Here is a 22,636-nt window from a genome sequence, read left to right on the forward strand (position 1 = left end):
TTTTCTTGAGGTCTTATAGCTGTCGATCCTATTTGTACCCTTAACCACATATAAGAACATTGATCTCGCAATTATTAATCGGTTTTGATGAAATTTGGTACATGGCGTTTTCTTTTGAACAAGGACGCACGCTATTGGAAGAAATCGGATCAAATTTAGATATAGCTCCCATATATATGTGTCGCCCGATTTCGATAAATGGGGTCAGATTACAGCTATTTACTACCCGATCGTAAATTTTGGCAAAACGTAATACAATTTAGCACGCTTTAAGTGTTCAAAATCTCATCGAAATCAGTTCAGATTTAGATATAGCTCCCTATAAATGTATCGCCCGATTTCCCTAAATTTTTCCATAAACCCCTTATATATTAACCGATCGTACTCAAATTTAGCACAATGTTATGGTATTAACGAAATCTGCAAAGAATCATCGAAATCGGTTCAAATTTAGATATAGATCCTATATATGCCCGATTTTCCCAAATTTGGCTATAAAACCCTTATATAGTAACCGATCTTACTTAAATTTAGCACGAAATAACGTTCTATTGTATTAGCTAAACCTGCAAAGAATCATCGAAATCGGTTCAGATTTTGTTATAGCTCCCGCATAAATGTATCACCCGATTTTCGTAAATGTTTCCATAATAACTTTTTTTACTAACCGATCTTACTCAAAGTTGACACAATTTTATCTCCTATAGAATAAATTAAGCCTGCAATAAATTAAGCCTTAAATCATAGAAATTGGTTCAGATTTTACCAAAATACACTTATTCATGAACCGATTTTGTTCAAAACTGGCACTAATTAATCTTCTATAGTATCACCTACACCTGCAAAATATCATTCAAGTCGGTTCAGATTTAAATATAGTGCGCATATATATATGTCGCCACATTTATCACAAATTTCGCCATAATACTCTTATTTATGAACCAATCTTACACAAATTTAAAATTGAGCGATTTCTTTTTGTTTTAATAATTGACTCAATACACTCAAAAAAAAAGTGAACCCTATATTTCACTAAAGCTGATTTAAATTTATTTTAGTTCATGGAATTATTACGTTTTAAGAAAGTTTCCATGGATTTAATAATTTTTGGCGTACGTTAGTTAAATTAACAAAACTAGAGGAGAAAATTATACCCAAATGAAGCATAAAGATTTACTCAATTCGTACTTCTCGCAAAATAGTTCATTATTTCTTTAAATTTGTAAATTTTACTAAAAATGCGCCCATCTTAAACTTCGTATGGCACTAAAGACATTCTTGCAATTTTGAACTCCAATTTTTTCCTTCGAAATGCAAAAATGTCTTTAACAAGAGAAACTAAATGAATTATATCTAATAAATTTTCTTGAATTTGTTTATGTATTTTTGTAATATCGGCGTGATGTCAGCGTTTGTAATACTGTTTAGTTAAAATTTTCTAAAAATAATCTAAATTTTCTAAAATTAACCAAAAAATTTTCTTCATGGTGGGTATATTTTTTTTTTTTTTCAGTGTATAAGTGCCGTACTAACTCTGTATGTGCTTCTCTTCAGATTGATATAAAGCTCCCATAAACATCTGCCCCTTAATGTTCTTAAATATAGAAATGTGTTTTATGTCCAAAACTATACCTCACAAATGCTTATGTTTACTAATTCAGTGGGGGTGGTTTAGGGTATGATATAGTCGGCCCCGCCCGACTTTCTACTTTACTTACTTGTTTTAATATGCCATGGTTTTGAGTGGTAGTTTGTCGGATTGTTCAAACTTGATCCAATTTTTTTTTCTTTTTTTAATTTAAATTAAAATATTTTTAATTATTATAAAATATATTAATAATTTAGTTAGAGAACTCTTGGTTAGATTGTTATTATAAATTCGGTCTAGCCAATGGATGACTGCTTACATGTTGAGGTTTGATGGTTCAATGTAAAAAAAAAAAATAATAATAAAAATTTCCAATGAACCTAATAATATCGTCTAGAGTGTTTCCTATCGCCATAACTACAGAAATGGTACATGTGTCCAACTGACACGCTAACGAGTGACGATGAGACAATGGCGATATGGGTCTTTGACGACGTATGTCGGTGTTAAAGCAAATCAGCAACCAAAAACGTCAAACCGTTTTATGATTTTCACGAAAGATGAATAAAATTTTAAAATAAAAATAATAATATCTAATATGCAAATATGAGCTTTTCTTTTACAAAACTCCTCAACCCCCTCCCTCAAAAAAAAAACAATACCAACACCAATAAACGAACATATTTTACATTTATAACCAATAACATTTTTGGCTTTAGATTGTGTTGTTTTTTGGGTTAATTTCCGCATGGAGACGGACAACCACTGGGAAGAGGAAATTCATGTTGGGATGGCATAATTGAAGATTCCATCATCGTCATTATCGTCAAATGCATTTAACCATAGGTGCATTATGTGTATAGAGTATAGCTCTTGGAACTAAACTTTAATTCTTGGTAAATATTTAACATATTTTTTTGTGTTTTATGATTATTATAAATTTAAACATGTGTTTGAGTTGGAGTTGCAGCATTCCATTAAATAACAACGAAGAGACAATCACACAAGACATACGAGGGTGATGTCGAAAAGTCCCACGCACTGGGTATCCATTACAAAAAACTTAATCACGGATATTGTGAAGCAGCGATGACATCTTAACAAATTACTGCATGTCTCGCCAGATTAGATGACTCTGTGGTTTGGGGGAAACGAGTACGGTGGTTATAATGGCTTTATTTGCCTAATTAAAAATGTTGTTCACATCTTGGAGATTTGTCATAAAGCGATCTATATAAATTCGCTGTAATTACTCGGAAGGTCTAATAACACGAACTGATACATTATGCATTGAATATACTGATTTCAGTGTAAAATATCCAACAATGATATGGGATATTTCTGTAAACTTCTATTGCATTGTTAACCCCTATAAATTCTTAGACATGCGATGGAAAATTCTTATTAACAACAGCATTCTAAAGTAAGGTAAAGACAAACTTCGCAGACTAAGGCTATGTGATCTACAGAAGTTTGTATTTAAGTCGAATTGGAATTTTGGAGTCGCTTGACCGAAATATATAGGAGTTAATATTCGGGGAAAATAGGGTTTGTTACATGTTTCCCGTCTAAAAATAACATTTTGCGCTTGAAACATGGTAGAGGGGATCATATATCATTTTACCATTTTAGCAGACTGTTTGTGTTAACATTTTTCAGATCCGCCAGTAATATCCGCAACTAATATGTCCACAAAATGCTGGACATTAGCACAATAGCTGCGTAATTGATTCATTGATTCCTCCACATCAATGCAAGTCGTGCAAAAGACATTATCCTTCACACCAATAGTTTTTGCAAACTCGCCTGTCCTATTCGAAATTGCTGAGGCTAGATACTCAGAATCAATTTCAGATTCCATCTCTCGGTCCATCTATGCGATATTCCCCAAATAGTAGTGCAGGTTTGATGCGAAATTCATTAAATTCATTTAAGTTAACAAGATAATTTTTTTGCTCTAGAATTTAAACAAAAATCAATCAATTTAATCAATTCGAGCCAATTTGTTCGCCCAAAACCTTCAGCTTTTCATGAGAAACTCTTCAAACTGCTCTCGTGCCAAATGACCATAGCCATTGATGTACAAACTGTCTCGAATATTTGAAATAAATAGAAAGATCGGCTCAAAGGGTCAGCCAACAACTCCTGCATCATGTCAAATGTCTTTGAAGTGAGTAATGACTCTGAACCGGTTGCTGAAAAGAGAACATTCAACGGATGAATGGTAACCAAGTAACCAAGCAAAGTTTGAGACCTCCTCAAACTTTAAGAACCTGCTATGGCCAAGTCAAACTAATGAATAGCCTGCCCATGGTGCTGTAGCCTCATAAAAAAGTTTTCCTTTTCCTCATTTTTCTATAGTGGTGGTATTCATTTACAGTGACACAGTGACCTCAACAGAATGGACGAAGCACCAATGGATTGACGGGCAGTCTATGCAGCTAGCTTCAGGATCTACCGTAGTAGCAGGCTCATAATAACGAAAAAAAAACTATGACACACACGCCCAAAGATTAGGAAAACTGTTTTAATTTTTTTTTTGTTTTTTTTTTTTTGTTTTTTCTTAATTTTCTCAAAAACAAACTAAACAATTTTTATGACCAACATGTTTCCAGCCAAGGCAAGTGTGTGAAAAAAAAAACTATTTGGAGTTTTTGTTTTATAGACAGGTGTTGATTGTGGCGGAATATCTAAGATTTCATGAGAAGTCATCGTAAAGACCCACAATTATCAGGCTTTATCTTTTGGGGGTCTGTGGGGGGCCAACTGATGAGGTTCTGTGTCTTTCGCCCAAAGTCCATAAACCATTCGTATTGAAATTGCTTTGAAACTAATTATTCAATTTTATGATGTCTTGGCCAACAACTCCTCCATTCCAATTAATTTCAGTTCGATTGATTGGCTTTTGTAAGTGGCAAGAGTGTTTCTTTTAAAAGCCATAAAAATGTTTGTAGTTTAATTAGCCACCATCACTAACACCAAATATGAGTTCAACTCAAACTCCATGCAGAGGAGAGCAAAAGGTCATAAATTACAGACATAACTATTCCGGCTCATAAAAAAAGTGGCCATTACGGCCGATACAATTTAATGATATTTACGTGCTATTTGTAACATCACACACTAAACTTGACTAAATTGAACTAAAATCATCACGGATCTCTGCATGGAACTGGCCCTCTCAACCAGCTAGCCGATGAGCCCATCGACCATTTTATGGCCCCATTCAAACGAAATGTTTCACTTTGCAAGTCCATATGCCACTTTCCTGAAAGCCATGAAATTAAACAAATAAATACATAAAAATGTATATTAAAAAAGAGGTGTAAAAACTTATGTAAATTAGCAAAATTCTCTTAGGTTTTTATTTTCGTTCCAACTATAATTTCCCTTTTTATAAGGCTAATTAAAAATTTCTAATTTAACTTAACTGACTTCCATCGAACACGTACTCTACTATTAATACCAATTTTAATGAATTCCATTCCATTGTGGAGTTGACTGCAACTTTTTCTACTCCTCGAAGGAGAACCATCATTTGGTTAATGAATATTACCATTGTCAGTAGTTAATTTAATTGAATTTGACCCAGAGAAAGGGGAGAGAAGCAACCATTATAACACAAAGGGGGAGTTGGCGTAAATGATAAGCGTTAATAACCAAACATTAGCAAAATTACCAACTAAAAAAAAAACGACTGTGCAAAAAAATGTAATCAACGAATTTGCATATTCGTTAACCAGTAAAGACGTTGCGACGTGTAAGGTATGAGAAAGTGGGTATCGGGTATCATTGTATGGTGCTTGGGAAATTTAAAAAACTCTAAATAATTTTAAACAATTGGTGAAAAGCAAATAAATGGGCAAATGACGGATGCGTTTATAAGCCCAAAATGTAGTGAGGTTTTAAAAACTAGGACTATTTTTCAAAACCAGTGGAAAGCGTTTTTCAAAAGAAATCCAATCTAAAACTAAACGTAAAAACTAATTTTAACAGTATTTTTCATCAGTGTGTTTTTTATTGCAGTTTATCACTGTAACCTACGTTTGGCACTAAATTGGTAATTTTACATGAAATCGCATTTTACTTGAATGGCCTTGGAAATACCGATTCTACCGGTCCACCCGAAAGACAGATTTTCAGCAAAACCGGATATTAACGCTAAAAAGATAAACGGATGCATCAGTTTTGATTACTCTACTGGTAAGTGAAGTACAAAATCCAAAATCAAATCGTTAGATCGGTTATGTCAAATCAAGGGGCGGATATAAACCCACGTGAACACTCCACTCTTTATGAATCTACAATATCTCAAGGAAATGTGCAAAAACAAGTTGAGGAGTTTATATGCTCAAGAATTCAAATAGAGCCATTGGTTAATATGGAGGTTATTTCGAAACATGGACAAAAGAAGAGAACTACGGCTTCATCATTGCATGCTACCGAGTGGTTTCAGACTGACAGACAAACGGACATCTTTAGATTGTCTTAGAATTTCTCGCTGATCAAGAATATAGGGTCGAAAACCAATATTACGATGTGTTACAAACAGAATGACAAACTTATTATACCCCCTTCCAATGGTGAAGCCTAGAAAAATAATGAAATAAAAGCAGTAAAAATTTGTCACTTACAGTACTAAATTTTTATCCTATAGAAATTCTCAATAGAAGATATTATGATAAACACTTCAGACATCATAGTTTTATATTAGCTAAGGCATTAAAACCACTTCTTAAATTCTGTTAGAAATGGGAAATTGAGTTTTGTAGACGTTTATTAGAAAATAAAATTAAGCAAGAGCAAGAGCATACTAACTGACAGCCAGATCTAAATCGACTCAAGAGATGATTTCTGGTAAATGCACATACCACACTTTTTATTTCATAGCTGTCTATATTGGAAAACGCACAACACCAAACTCTTAATGCAAATATCTAAATTGTTAATAGTTTTTAATGAGCTAACACCCTCAGCCAACCCCAAAAACCTTAACCATTCATTCAGCAAGTATCAAACATAAGGGAGGATACAAAAGATGCATAGTGGAAGCAATAATGTTGACTATGTAGACAGATAATCGTGGTCATGGTAATAAGGCGTGGGGGTCTATGCATAGTGGACAGCATGAACAGAATCTTAGAAACTTTGCAGGACTCTAGCGAAAAACTATTCATGGCCGTGTCTTAACAGAGCGTCGACAGCAATCCAAACATTAGCCTGAGGTGCCACGGAAAACATCTTTCTCTCAACAAACAATCACAAAGTGATGGACCACAGGAATCATTGGCACGACAATCTTGCAGCTAAACTGATTCCAGTCATGGAAAAGATAAGTTCAGTGTAAATTCCATGGGCACTGTGAAAAAGATGAAGAAAAGCCCCCAAAGCTCAAAATGAATTATGATATGATGTGGCAGAGACGTGGTTTAAACAGGTAAAGCTGGGTCTTACACACAGTGAAGCACGATGATTGTCGTGATCATTTTCGAATACATACAACAAATATTTATTTCCTCCGAAACGAAATATTAAGATCATCGAATTATTCTTTAATTGGTAAAGTTGTCTCCTTAACCCTACATCTTGCACAAATTCTTTCCTAGGGTTAAAGATACACAAATCTTTGTCTATGCACCCAGAGAAGGAATATGATCACCTCAAACATGTTTTAAGAGCAAAATGTTATTTTTGGATGGTGACCATGTTAAATGGTTTTCGCAGCCATTTTATTTTCTCGGAAATCATGTATTTGATTTCGGCAAGCAGGTTATATTTGACGAGAAAATAACATTTTAGTGACAAACATGTTACATGGTCACCATACAAAAATAACATTTTGCTCTTGATATGTTTGAGGTGATCATATTCCTTCTCTGCGTGTGGGGTCCTACATTTGTTCCCAACGAACTTTGTTTAGCCTGAAAAAAGCAACTCAACGTCAAAATAAAACTCTTCTGAAAAAAAGAGTTCTTCTCAAGGCACAACTTTAAAAGAATTTCCCAAAGATGTTCTTTATTTTAAATGTACAGGAAGGAAGTCTTTATAACTCGCTTTTTTCATAGTTTTAATGGGAAATTTATTTATTTATTTTGTTTTTTTTTTTTTTGTTTTTTGTTTCAAATATGTTAAAAACAGATTAAGAATTAATAAAATGGTACAAATTATTTAAATTTAGCCGAAAAAAATGCTAAATCCTTTGTAGAAAAATTTCGAATTTTTGAAAATATTTGATCACAAAAGTTCCAGACAAGCATTATAATGCATTAAAAATCATTAAAATTTTTAAAAATTATTTTAAAAAAAATTCTTAATTCACATCCAAAACATTGAATTCGCCTCACACCCTAAGAAGTGACGCAAATTCAGTGTGACGGCTGTTGAAATGGTGAACATCGGTCCTATGACAAGTCCATGTTAAATTCATAGCTTCTGCGTCAATTTGGCACCACTTCCGGATCCAAAAAGAACATTTTTCACTACTTTTTTGGCGACGCTTTTTTTGCTGGGAAGATTAGTAAAATAATTAAATTTCTTAATACTTACTCCTTGTGATAAGAATTCAGCTATGATCCTTGTGTTCCAGTGACAATCTCATGTACAATAAGTTCGATATAGGGAAAAGGATTTCTGATATCCCAGTACGTATTACATGATTTGATTAAAACTCCAGCACTGCTCCTAGAACCTAGCAATAAAGGAAAAATTAATAAGTTTTTACTGGTTAAAGAGATATGTTAATTTAATAGTATACTAAGTCGACAAAGAAGATATTCTAGCTATCTAGCAGCTTATGTTAGTACGAATACGTTGAACTGTTCGACAACCTTCGGTTAGAATTGCCCCATCAAGGTAACAAAGGTTTTAATGGTAGTTGTTAATATGGGCCATATATCTGTGTGTTTAACTTTTTGATTTATTTTCCAGCAATCAGCTGAAGACATCTGACCTTTGCAGGGAAATTATAAAGAAATTATACATTGCGATTAGAATTACAAATACAATCCCCTAGTGCATTTTAATTCAGATCTCATGAAAAGCCCCGATTAGCGATTTAACCCAGTTTGGTTTGGTGGTACCAATATGTTACCCTACCAACTACATATTAGTTTTTATGCTCTTCAATGTTGCCACATTTTGTATAACGTTGTAAATAGAGATTGCATGCTGTTGCAACGACACTGGGACACACATACACTCGTAACTATATTCTATATAAAATTCCATACGTGAAGATGTGGTATGAGTGCATAAAGTTGGAATATAACATTCAATATTGGTGGATCTAGAACGCTTGGATGCTATGCATGCAGTCTGGTACATAGAGCTTCGAAGCAATTGCTTTGAATAGCATTGGCAATTTTCGTAAATATGTGCATGTGAACTGGTATCAGCACACCATTAAGTGGGCGTGACACTCATTTAAAGTGCAAAAAGCGGAACCGCCATGGAAGTGCTGTTGCATTTGCTGCCGATGGTTGCATTCAATTTTGTGGGCATTCGCCGAGTTGAGTTGCATCGAAGGAGTCGGGAAAACCAAATTGGCTCTTTGTTTGCTGCTGCAGAGACAATACAAAGCAGCAACAAACTCAACATTATTGGAGCATAATGCAGTTATTGCTGCACCATAACATCAACATTAACAATAACGAGGTTCCTATAGAAAAAGAAAAAAAACTAACAACAAAAACATTGCCCGAATGTTGGCCATGGCCTAGGAATAATAGGAGTAGAGTGCGGTAACAAGATTGCCGTTGTCGTCATTGTAAGAACCAACAATATGGATTTTAGTATGGAACTATATGAAACGTCCATATATTGTTTCTCTGCCGCTTGACTTCATCCATCCAATGCATCCTGCAAGTCAGTCATTGTAGCTTTGTCTTATCAGGCAAACTGTGAACATTTTACACGCATTCCTCATAATACTTAAGTAATACAAGGTTCTCCTCTTTATTCTATTTTTTTACTTCTTCTGCTTAATAATAAACACCCCTCCCCAGCAATATTCCCTGGACGGCTTCTAAATGCATGGGGATTTTATAGAAGAGGGGATGGAGCATTAGAACTTCATCAGTAGGAGGCCTAGCATATGCATATACACCCTACGTCACAATGTAATCTGGATTCAACATGTTTGACCGGTACGCAAAAATACTGTTAGAAATATCGATCCTAGCATGGGTCAGGTTAGGTCATAGAGGATGAAGCCAATCCATCGAAAAAAGGATTGGTTCCCACTTAGACCATGTTGGTTCATTGTGTTTTCCTCATAGTAGTTTTCTCTCCTCTTCATCAATCGTATTCGCGTTTCCAAGCGAGTCCCAAAATGAGATTTCTAGGTCTTCCATCCCAAAGCACGTACATATATCCATCAGATTGCAGTTCCGTACATTGGAAAAAGGAGCACAGTATATTGCATCTTCTAAAAGATATTGCTAGACACTGACACAGAAAAAACCTCCGAGTCCAGACACTATGTACAAATATCATCAGTCATTAAGTCAATACTTACCAAGGGGTTTCCAAGTTTATGTCCCATTATGATGGGATACTTTAGTCATCCCATATCAGTTTGGTTTCTCGCAGTCCGCAAAGGAAGCTTGGCGTCCTTTTCATAAATCATTGTATTTGAAATTCATCCTGTAGGTATATAAAGATAGTGGGGGGAAAAACATCTGTAACAATGTTATTCCTTCAGCGCATTCTTTAGCCAGCTCATCCGCCTCCTCTTCGATAGGCATGGCAATCTTCTTCTAGGTTTTTATATACTCTGAGTCAAGAACAGTGAAATCTAGTACGCTATCCGCTCGTCTGCTGTTATAACGAACTCGTTATGATCGTAAACCACAGTAATATGATAGGTTCACTATATAGTCGACTCCTTCCGATTTTAGCTATTGATCACCTTAGCGATTCTTTGTATTTTGTCAGCTGCAAGACCATCATCAACAGTTTATCATGAAAATAAGTAATCGTTGTTTTTTAGATAAATATTTTGCGGTCACCTCGATTGAATAGTTATGGCGCTAACATGTTAACTGTTCACTATTGACTTTTGAACGGATCCCTCCCTAGTTTCTCTTGCCATGTACTTTTATTTAGTCTTGGCCAATATATTATCTTAGTTGGACATCAAGTGGGCGTTACTGCTGCATGAATACCACAAAGGAAAACATGGAAGACAAACATTTTCTAAATTTCTCAAACATGAAACAATGTTCCAGTGGAGTGGAGCATTGAATGCCATAAAGTTTAAGTGTTTCATCATAAAAATCTATGGTATTCGTTTATCGCAAATAGGAATGCGGTGAAAATGTAAAAAAAAAATAATTTCATTTTGATATAGTACAGCATAGTGGATAAGGTGTCGTCTGGTCATGTAGTTTGAAATAGAGACGTCTATAAGATTTTGCTTTAGAATCGGTGACACATATAAACAGATTGAATTATTGTACAATTGACCAAGAGATGGATAAAGATGAGCTGACTTATACCCTCAATATCGACTATCCTGTAATTGAATTTTCGATCGACAATCAAAACTATTATAGCCTAAAAGTAAAGGGTGATTCTTTTGAGGTTAGGATTTTCATGCATTAGTATTTGACAGATCACGTGGGATTTCAGACATGGTGTCAAAGAGAAAGATGCTCAGTATGCTTTGACATTTCATCATGAATAGACTTACTAACGAGCAACGCTTGCAAATCATTGATTTTTATTACCAAAATCAGTGGCAGAAAATCCGCTTTTTTATCGACAAATTTTGTTCAGCGATGAGGCTCATTTCTGGTTGAATGGCTACGTAAATAAGCAAAATTGCCGCATTTGGAGTGAAGAGCAACCAGAAGCCGTTCAAGAACTACCCATGCATCCCGAAAAATGCACTGTTTGGTGTGGTTTGTACGCTGGTGGAATCATTGGATCGTATTTTTTCAAAGATGCTGTTGGACGCAACGTTACGGTGAATGGCGATCGCTATCGTTCGATGCTAACAAACTTTTTGTTGCCAAAAATGGAAGAACTGAACTTGGTTGACATGTGGTTTCAACAAGATGGCGCTACATGCCACACAGCTCGCGATTCTATGGCCATTTTGAGGGAAAACTTCGGAGAACAATTCATCTCAAGAAATGGACCGGTAAGTTGGCCACCAAGATCATGCGATTTGACGCCTTTAGACTATTTTTTGTGGGGCTACGTCAAGTCTTAAGTCTACAGAAATAAGCCAGCAACTATTCTAGCTTTGGAAGACAACATTTCCGAAGAAATTCGGGCTATTCCGGCCGAAATGCTCGAAAAAGTTGCCCAAAATTGGACTTTCCGAATGGACCACCTAAGACGCAGCCGCGGTCAACATTTAAATGAAATTATCTTCAAAAAGTAAATGTCATGGACCAATCTAACGTTTCAAATAAAGAACCGATGAGATTTTGCAAATTTTATGCGTTTTTTTTAAAAAAAAAGTTATCAAGCTCTTAACAAATCACCCTTTACATACAGTGGATGAGGTATAGACATTCCTTAGCGGTTTTATGAATATTATCCACATTTACTAAGTGTTTAAGACTATATGGCTTGGCTTTGGTGAATGAGTACAAATTTGAAAAAAACAATCTCTCAAAATTTTCATTCTCAAACTTACATTGCTTATCGCTGCATATTTCTTATCTCTTCAGACCATGAAGTCATTTTTCATTTTGTTCCACTTTAAACTCAAATCCAGCCTTTGCGATTAAATTCCCAACCCCCATTTATGTGAAATACAAAATTTCACTATCTTTGCCATCTACTGAATACAAAATCCCCGAAAATTTATACTTATCAGTTTTGTGAACATTGAATTGCCTGTGCGCTAGATGGGCGACATAGGTTGTAGTGGCGATGATGGTCCGTATAAATCTGTGCAGGAGCATAACCTTTTGGGATCATTAAGAAATTGCTTGAATTCCATACAAAATCATTCGCTTGAAACGAAATTAAAAGAAAAATCGTATTTTAAGCTCATTTATCGCTTAAATACCCAGTCTGATTGTTATCGCTGGCCAGAGATCTTTTCACGCGTTGTTGAGGTGGAGAATAATGGCAAAATCGCTTTCAGAATCTTAGGACAAAATAATCTCGAAAAAACAACACATCAAGCTAAATGGAACAACAGGTAAGCAAACACACAAACGCTCAGTCTCCCCTCCAGAAGATTCCATGACTCTGACCCCACCACCAACACCGAATCAGCATTAAGCTGCCAACGACTGGGAAAGACATGCAATGCAGAATTGGAAAACATACCGTTAAGGGACACATCCCACAACTTCCACTACTGCCACCATGTTTTATGTTCGGTTGCGGAGATGTTTTACTCCTGCTGATGCTGCCATAAAAAAGAAAAACCTGCTGAAAGTATGAGAAACTCTCAAGAAGAAATTACGCGATCTTCATTGATGTGGTAGAACAACGGCACCACAGAGAGTAGAACCCAGTAGAGATTGCGTTGATGAACCTGTGTTATCGGTGGTAATAAATCAACATAAGGTCGATATAAAAGTTGATGTGCATAAGATGCCGCCTTTATAGTCATTGCCAAAAAAAAGGACGACACGTAAATATGTCCATATGACTACGTCGCAATTCAAATTGCGGAGTATGTATGGTGGCAACCCAACGGTATGTTACATAGCTGATCTTTAACCGAAGAATCGATAAGCGTCCTAGCCTTCTTAACTCCTTAATTATCGATAAGAGGCAAATGATCAAATCTATTCAGCGTGTTTTTTTGTTTTGTTTGCCGGAGGAGTACATGAATTCATTTAACCATTGCTACGCCCATTGTCATACCTACGTTAATTGGAAGCTGCCAATATGAAGAAATTCCAAAAATTTATAAACGCAAGAAAAATTTCAGTAAATGAAGCAAAACATACTGCATTATAGCCTTTACAACTTCTTTAGTACATGCTAAGGTAGATTTAGGCACTTGGCATTTTCATTTTTCTTGTAACATATTTCAAATTATGAATCGACTATGTAAATTATTCGAGTAAGTTCCATTGTTCTTTATAAGCAACTTATTCACATCATTACACAGTGAAGAAAATTTATAGAAAATATAGATTAAGATCGATTTAAAAGCTGAAAGTCAGTCATATGAGATTCAGAATTCTTCAAGGAACTAAGAAGGAAATTTTGCAAAATAGTTGTAAATGATGTTTAGACCTAGGAAAAAATTTCGATATGCATTAATTAGAGGTGTCCTTCAATATCTCATTCAAAGCCATCAAGGTACAACCATTGGTACTCGCAAAATGCAAACTGACAACCCTCAAACACTAGACCGTCTCCCTAAAACTTACAATGTTGGAATTGTTACTCATGAAGGTATCCTTCGGATGTGGACTCTATTCAAAATCATTTACCTATTTGGCACATTAACGAGCTTTGACATCTACGAGAAATGATGGAATTTCTCGAGTGGCTAAAATAAACAGCAGGATTTTTAGATTCTCTTTGGCCATCAATTCATTTAGCTTGCTATTTATCAAAGTTTAAGTCTGTCCGCTTAGCAATTGTCCGTCGAATTCGTATGTCTGTCTAATTCACAATTCAACTATGCCGTCAACAATCCATCATGTGCCAACCAAGCAACATCTTCTCTACGTGCTGCACAACTCCCCACTAGACAATGGAGTGATGAGGCTATTTGATAATGTGGCTCGTCGTAAGTATGGTGTGGCCCGGACTGGAGTGATATTCTTGAGATGTCTTCTTGTATTCATCTTTACATTTCAAGCTGAAGTTAAATTTGAAGTTTATTTTTGCTCTGCCTTTTACAAGGATTGCCAACCAACCGTCTGTCGGTCAGGCATTCGGTTATTCCATACCATCAAATGTGAATGTGAATCTGTAGACGATTATTTGCTTAGAGAATTATGTTTTGTTGCTGTTTCATATTCTTACATTCCTAACAAGTTTGACCAAGTTGTTTGCAACAATCCAACCAACATTTCATCCATCCATCAGTCACATTGTCTGAGAGTGTGGTACTAACAAAGCAATAACTCCATTTATAAGATTTTGATATGTTTATTGTATAAATAGATTCTCAGATATAGTCAGTCAGCCAGTTATGATGGGAGAGAGGGATGCCAGGGAAGAATCGGCAATAGAGAATGCATACCAACACTCCCATGCCCGAAGAAACCAATGTCGACATATTAAAGTGGTGTTGTGTGGAATTGCTGTTAGAAACGACGGATAGAAGGAAAAATAAATGGACGGACGGCCAAGCTTGTGGTTAAGCTTAGATGGACAGCCTTGACAGATATCAAGTTAAGCTATAGACAAAACGTAGACACAATCATCCAAGAACCATAGAAGAAGATCCTTTAGCAAACTCACACACACACACATAGGCATATCCCTACAAGCATTTCAGAGTACATACTATCGCCATTCGCATGGAGTTTGGATCGCCTGGAAGTTTTCTAATAGCTCAACACAAAAGCGATCGCACTACCGCGTGGGATGTATCCCTTACGAAAATACTTCGACTCTAAAATCTGAATATAAACTCTTTACAATGTCACCTCTTTGAGAGTGTATGTGAAAAACAGCCACTATAAACCAAAAAGTGTGGGCAGTACAAAACAAGAGTATCCGGCTTGAGAGCGAAAGGTTCCTAGTTCAAGACTCAGTATGGACGAGCATTATTTTTATTTGTTGAAAATTATCAATCGCTTTTTACAAGAAGATAGTATCGCCTGCAAATGGGGGTTTCTTCAATTACAAATCTACTTCGATACACTTTCGATTAAAAGTGTTTGCATGGATGTGTTTCATCTCAGTTATTGGTGTTCCATTAACCAATAACCACTCAGTCAGCTAGCAAGCCATTCATTCCCTCACATACGTATGAGCGAATTATGACAGCTCTACATGATACCAGTTAGCCATGTTTAATGATCCCAAATCACGGCAAAAGCACTTACAAAGGAATTGCCTCTTCATTCGCCTGTATTACCGTTCTCCCAATTCAGTCGAAAGCTAGACCAGCCATCCTGTTCAAAGGCTTCTATTTGCTGTCGTTGCAACGATTATCTCCACCTCATAAATGGTAACATAGTCGGTCACTGCCAATGGATTGGCTCGCTCTAAAACATGCTGGTCAGCTATGCCCATCAGAGGCTGGCTTCATGAGACGAACCAGAATTGTGTTAAATGTTAACAGAATTTGATTTTGACACAGAAATCATAAATCAAACAGTTTAAACTAAATCCATTTTTCCAATTAACAAATGATAAGGCAGACAGCCCGGTTGAGACATGGCCAGAGAATTGGATTGACATTGATGCCCCGTGATTAGCTCTGGGGTGAGCACCACTACCATCACCCATATATTTGCCACGAAACAAAATATTCCATTAGCCATAGCCATTTGTGTATCCTCACTTCCAATTTAATTTTTCTTCGATATCGTTATTGGATGCCAAAAGAGAGAGAGAGAGACAGACAGAAATCACAAAACATTCGTTCACAAATTGTGACAGATATGGCATCCAAAAAGGATGTACCGCTTGGATAGTATGGATAAAACTGACTCCAAAGAACAAAACAAAAATCGGGAATTTGATCAAGTGTTTGTAGAAACTTCTCATGCATGGTCTCGCCGATGCTAGGACACACACGAAGAAAATTTAATTAACCTTTTAATAATGCACAAAAACATCGCTTCCTCCAAAAAAAAAATATAAAATTGTAAAACAAGAACATCTGCATATCCCTTTTTTGCAATAATAGTGGTTGTATCTTAAAAGATACAGTGCGCATTAAACTAAATTTTTGTTTACAAATAAACAATTTTTTAGCAGAGAATAGAGATATTTTGACACTACATAGCTTTTTTACAAACACAGTAAAAAGTTCACGAAGAGTTTTCCAATTAAAGTCCTAATTGAGTTTTAAAAAAATATTCAATTAAAAATTTAATTGATTCAACAAATGTTTTAATTGAAACAAAAATTAATAGCATCAATTAATTTTTTGATTGACTTTCAAATAATTTTGTAATTGATACTATCATTTCTGTGATTGAAGACATATTAATTAAAAATTAATTGGATAAATTAGTTTCGTGATTGAAGGCAAAAAATATTTTATTGTGTAAACATTACTTCAATCTCTGGTAAATATTATTTATTCTCCAATTGTTAGGTTTTTGATTTGTTTCATTGACATAATGAAAAATGTCCATTAATATATTGAAAATGTTCATAATTGTTACGAAACGTTTCATTAAAAAAAAATTAAAAATTCCTTACAAAAATTACTTTCTACTTTGATCCATGGTTTGATAAAGCAATATCCAAATTGTGAATACTGGATAAGAAACTGACTTATTTTTCCGTCTATTTATTGGTATACCTGTACATTAAAGCGACATACTATGCAAAGATACGAAAGATGGGTGGAAACCCAAGTCCAACTCTCATAAAGCTAAACACACGCAGAGAAGAAATATGATCACCTCCTAGAGCACAATGTAATGTTTGGTTGGCTTTTCCTGCAAAATTGTTGTGTTCTCGCTAAACATTAAATGGTTGTCGAAATCAGATAATGTCAAAGAAAATATTGTGGTTGTTACATGTTCATCGCCCAAAAATAACTTATTGCTTTTGGAGGTCATCATATTCCTTCTCTGGTCGCATTGACATTGACAACTTCCTTTAAAAAAAATTAAATTAAATTTCCTCTTTCCTACCTATGTTTTTATGTCACTTGCAACCATGGATGGGAACCAAAGCAATTTTATTAAGCTTCACTTTCTTTAGTATTTAATTATCCATTTAGAAACACAAATATGGCGTTACTGATCAACACCGGTGTTTGTGAATCAACCCCTTATTCCCGTAGTCCCACAATTACAGCAGCCATTTTCTTTGCATGCAGTAAGCTCATTCCAGCTAACCAATCGTTGAGAAGTATGACCAATTTATTTTCCCTACCTCAGAGATCACTACCTCTATATAATTCTCCCCACCATTCCGACATTCTGCAATGGAAAGCAATAACAACTGCTAATTATTGGCAACATGCTGCACAACGTCCTACTATGTATGTCTGCCCGAAGAACGCAACATTATAAATTAGTTGCTGCTCATATAATATTGGTGTTGATCTGGTTGTTGGCATCATTGTATTTTCGGACAGCAACAACCACATTACGAATATCAACTGCAGTTTGCACTGGCAACAAGTCTTGGGCGTTGCTAATATGTGTGTATATGAGTGCAAGTCCATTTCACAAGGATTACTATCGCGGCAAGAGATTCGAGATATTCTTCTGTGAAGGGTTGCTCAACTCAAATAATCAACACCATCTTGACCAAGAAGAAGAAGAGTAATATAAACAATAACGAGAGAATATGCTAACTCAACTCTTAGGTAGGATAACCATCTAAACATTGGACATAGCCAGAGGTGATGAAATTGCGATAAGTTTGAAAGTAAGACATAATGCAGACCAGGGGCCAATAACAGAATCTTGAAATTTTCTGCATGAATCTCAATAACCATGATGTCTCATTATTGCAATACGTGTCCCATCACACTGAGATTGGTTTTAAAGAGAAATTGGTGTCACTTTGATAACTCATGAGTAAAATTACCAGAATACTTGCAATTGTTGGCTATATATACTGCACCAATCTAATGTAAATTAAAAAAAAAAACGTTATACGGCTGAATTTTGGGTTAGCCCGAATCGTATCTGCGTCTATGTTGCATAACAATCCGATCTACAATATTAGTCGCTACTTCTCCCAAGTTTGAAGCTGATAGCTTGTTTCGCTCTGAAGTTACCGTGATTTCAACCGACGAAAGGACGGACAAAGCTAGGTTTACTCCGAATTTTCCCGCGACCAATATATCGATACGATGCTATATCACCTAAGAATAAAGTGGAACTTACCAAAACTCTTCTTCAATCCGTTCGTATAGCACAATATAAAATGTTTTGAGGAAATAGCATGTTGCAATTTTCATTCGTAGTTTCTGAGATTTGTCCCATTAAGGGTTGCCTGTATTGGAGATTTTTCCCCAAATTTGTAATATTTTTTCATGGATGGGGATCAAATTTTTCAGTTGGGCACTTGGGCTTTTTGAGGGGAATTTCCACACAGAGCACAAGTGCTGATTTAAAATTTTACTCAGCTTGGCTAAGACATGTTTGTTCAATTGCGAAATCATTTTATGAGAACTCGGGCCTAAATATTGCCCCCTCATCAATGTTTATCACTGATTTCAATAATCATGATTGTTCATCTTCGCATTAATCTACCACCCAATTTTATTACTTGAGTATTTAGAAGAAACATTTTCGTTCATAAATACATGGTGACCGAAGTCCCATTCTCATTTCTCGAGCATTCGGAAGACGATCACCGGTCTCCCGGTGTTGTTTCGCAATTGCCACAGTAGATTGGTAGAATTCTTGAAATTGATAGATTTTGTAAAATATTCCTCTCCAGCTAAGAGGTTATTCATAAATTTCTATAGAAATAAAATTTTGACAAAATTTTCTATAGTAACAAAATTTTGACAAAATTTTCTATAGAAATAAAGTTTTGAAAACATTTTCTATATAAATACAATTTTGACAAAATTTTCTATGGAAATGAAATTTTGATAGAAATAAAATTTTGACAAAATTTTCTATAGAAATAAAATTTTGACAAAATTTTTTATGGAAATAAAATTTTGACAAAATTTTCTATAGAAATAAAATTTTGACCAAATTTTCTATAGAATTAAAATTATGTTGGTAGGTTTTTGGTAAAATTTTCTCCAAATATTGGTAGATTAATTTAGGCTCTAGTGGCAACCATGTTTATGTTTCGAAATAGGTTGGATATTTTTTTGTATTACAAAAATATTAAGTAGTTTAGATAGATTTTCTACAGCAGAATCTATTTCTTTATTTTTTATAAAAACTTGTAAGAAAAAAAGTATTGGGGATTTTTGTGAGGAAGTTTAATTTAAATTGGGGATTTTTGAGGACGAAAGCGTCCTGAAGTAGGAACAAGGGCCAGAAAAATACCAATTTAAAAATATTTTAACTTCTGAAATCCAATCTGTTATTGAGCTGAATCAAATACTAGTTGAATTGGTTGTGTGACAAGATTCCATTTATTATTTAATAGAATCAATTGACAAATAAAATGATTTCGTTAATACGTTTCAGCTAACAATTTAATGTTTTTCAATACGAAAAAATTAAATTTTATAGAAAATTTTTAAGGCTATTTAAATGTATGATGATGTCAATTTTTTAGTTGAACTGAATTTTCAATTGAAAACAGTTTCTATATAGAGTAGGAGGTAGTTATACTCGCCGGACTTTTGCCTTTTCACTTTTATTTTGTTAAATTAGTTGCAGTAACCATTGCACTTCCACATTGCTATATCGATATCCATTTAAAGATGCTAAGAAACTCTAATTGTTTGTTATGAAAAATACGAATTTAACACACCATGGCCTACTGGGGCGTTAACCACGACGTAATTGTCGACCATTGTGATGAGCCAACAAGCCAAACGACCATCCTTTAGTGCCCGGTTAAACAGCAGTCCAAGCAATCAACCACCTAATGTTTTCAACAAATTACAAATTGCCCATTCCTTAGCCTAGAGTAGACTAAGGCCAGGGATCCACTTGTGAAGAGGAATAAAGGTAAAGAGCTGCAACAAAGCTTCAAGTCGCTAAACTATTGTCCACGAATGTATGTCCTAAAGAAAGGAGATGATTAATTTTTTGAAGACCTAACAAAGGTTACGACAGAGAAGTTGAGAGTTGATTAAAGTGCATCATTTCGAATACCACAAGGGAATGAAGGTGGCTAGGAGGCTTTTGTGATAGGGTGATGGGTTATGGGCATGAAAAGAATAAGAGAGATATGGTTTATTCAATAGAAAGTAAGGATGCCTATTAAATATGATGTTTTCTATTCTATGCTTGCTAGAAATTCATCAAAAATACAACAGGTCCCATTTTGTTACATTGCGAGAAAAGTAGACATATATCACCTATATCCCTGTTCCTTGACTTGATGATCCTTTACGTATGTTAGACTAAGGATATGTACTTAACAGTTGACTAGGAATATTAAATATAACTACCAACGGGAGCCCAAGATCGTTAAAACAAAGAAGTATTTGTCCAGGCCATTAAAAATATTTATCATTCCTTTGGCTACTACCCCATTGGGGTGCATGATCCCCATTTGTACATACTTAAGCATTTGTAAATGGTCGTTGGTGGAAATGGATTTCCGCTTTAGTGTTTTTTGGTTTCTCTGCTCCCTCATCTATGTTGCCAAACGAAGAAACTATGAAGACTACGAAGAAACTCTGTACTGGAGCCAGACGAATAGTAATAGACAAGAAAAACTCTAACAGTAGACAATAACCAAGCAAGTACAATGCAGAGGCTGGCAATTTTCTTTGATGGGTTAGAGGACAACTTGCAAAGATCGTCAGCGAGTTGAAGTCCAAGATGACAAGCAAACGGTGTAGAGAGAAACAAAAACTCAAAATAAAATAGAATATATGACTATTATGCAACCATTTAAAATAAAAAGTCCTTATTCTAAACTGGCAGCAATGAGGCCTCTCTGCTCCACTCAGCTCTGTGAAGATAGTGGATAGTTTTTGCACTCAGTATGGTTATTATTGGCTCTGCGGCAAGTACACAAATATAGGAACATTCATATAAATCAAGAGAATAATTTAAGCAACCAACTCCTGCAGCTCTGAAGCGACTTCCTCAATAATAATGATGGCTGGGGTAGAACACACTCACTCATTGTTAGCCAGTTAACTAGGATGCATTCTTGGAATGGACCAATGCAAGCCGAATAAAATCGAGCCAACTATTCTAAACAATTTTTTGTGGGCATTTTGACAGACCTGTTAGCCAGGCTAAATGACACGAGCTGCAATTGCAGGAGTCAGCGGCTATAGCCTCTGCCAAAGTTAGTGTTCTAGTCTGGCACTAGCCAAGATGCGAATGTTAGCCAAGTTATTTAGAATATGTTGTGGTGTGTAATGGAGCCTGTCAGGCAAAACATAAACTTTAACAGTCACAATTGACAAAGTCTCTCGCCGATGACAATCCAGCGAACGACCTTACACCACCACAGCATTGCTGGGCTGAGAAGTTGACGACAACAAAAGAGAACTTGACTTGTTCGGTTCGACGTCTCCACGCCATGTAATGACCATCAATGCTAATGATGCTAATGATTGTTGTATTTCCAACCTTCGCCATTACCATTGACAACGAGCCAAGGCTTGGAAAAGTTAGGGAAACCTTCGCAACCAAATTCATGATAGGAAAAAGACCACAACAAAAAATGCGTTAAAAGGAAAACTCGAATTTATGCAATGTTAACTAAAAATTCTAGAGACACACACGCACTGCACACTGCCAGCTCAGCCAGTTGGCTAACAAGTTTTCTTCAAATTCTGTTGGAATAACGAAAATGTTCTAAAATAGCACCCGGCAAATGGCATTGAATGGAAGATGAGGTCCAATGTCCCCGCAGGACTCCCATCTTCATGAGTACGTGTAGACATAGATGTACATTGATTTCGCATAATAACCAGGCGGACAGGCGGATGACAAGGCCAACATTGTCGGTTGCATAAATTCCAACGTTAAGCAGTCAAATGTTGACAACAAAGTTACGACAGCCAGGACTCAAGAGCCGTCTTAAATCATATTTAAATTTGTAACAACAACCACCAAGGCTGGCTGGCTGGTGAATACTGACATAGGCCATGTTAGGTTTTGTTGAGCACGAGGCGCACGCGCTTGTCGCCAGAGGGGAGGGACATTGAAGATTTGCGAGGCATTTACATATACCTCCTCCCATTTAAATTTAGCTTTATGTCTGACCAGAGGTTGGTGAGGCTGATGTCTCTCGCCTGTTATCCCATGGTGCTTGGAAACTCCAGCTTCTGTTGCTTGTTCTACATATTTGACTGTCATT

At 35.6% G+C, this 22,636-nt stretch overlaps 1 protein-coding gene across 1 annotated transcript in view; it reads left to right on the forward strand.

Moving 5' to 3' along the window:
- The window catches only part of LOC142236969 (uncharacterized), a 242,965-nt gene that overhangs the window by 52,585 nt on the left and 167,744 nt on the right, over nt 1–22,636 (forward strand). The window contains exon 3 of the mRNA XM_075308251.1: nt 5,615–5,791. The gene's annotated coding sequence lies outside the window, so the exon portion shown is untranslated. The remainder of the gene's footprint in view (nt 1–5,614; nt 5,792–22,636) is intronic.

The sequence above is a fragment of the Haematobia irritans genome, chromosome 4 (assembly GCF_050003625.1).
Source record: "Haematobia irritans isolate KBUSLIRL chromosome 4, ASM5000362v1, whole genome shotgun sequence".
NCBI lineage: Eukaryota > Metazoa > Arthropoda > Insecta > Diptera > Muscidae > Haematobia > Haematobia irritans.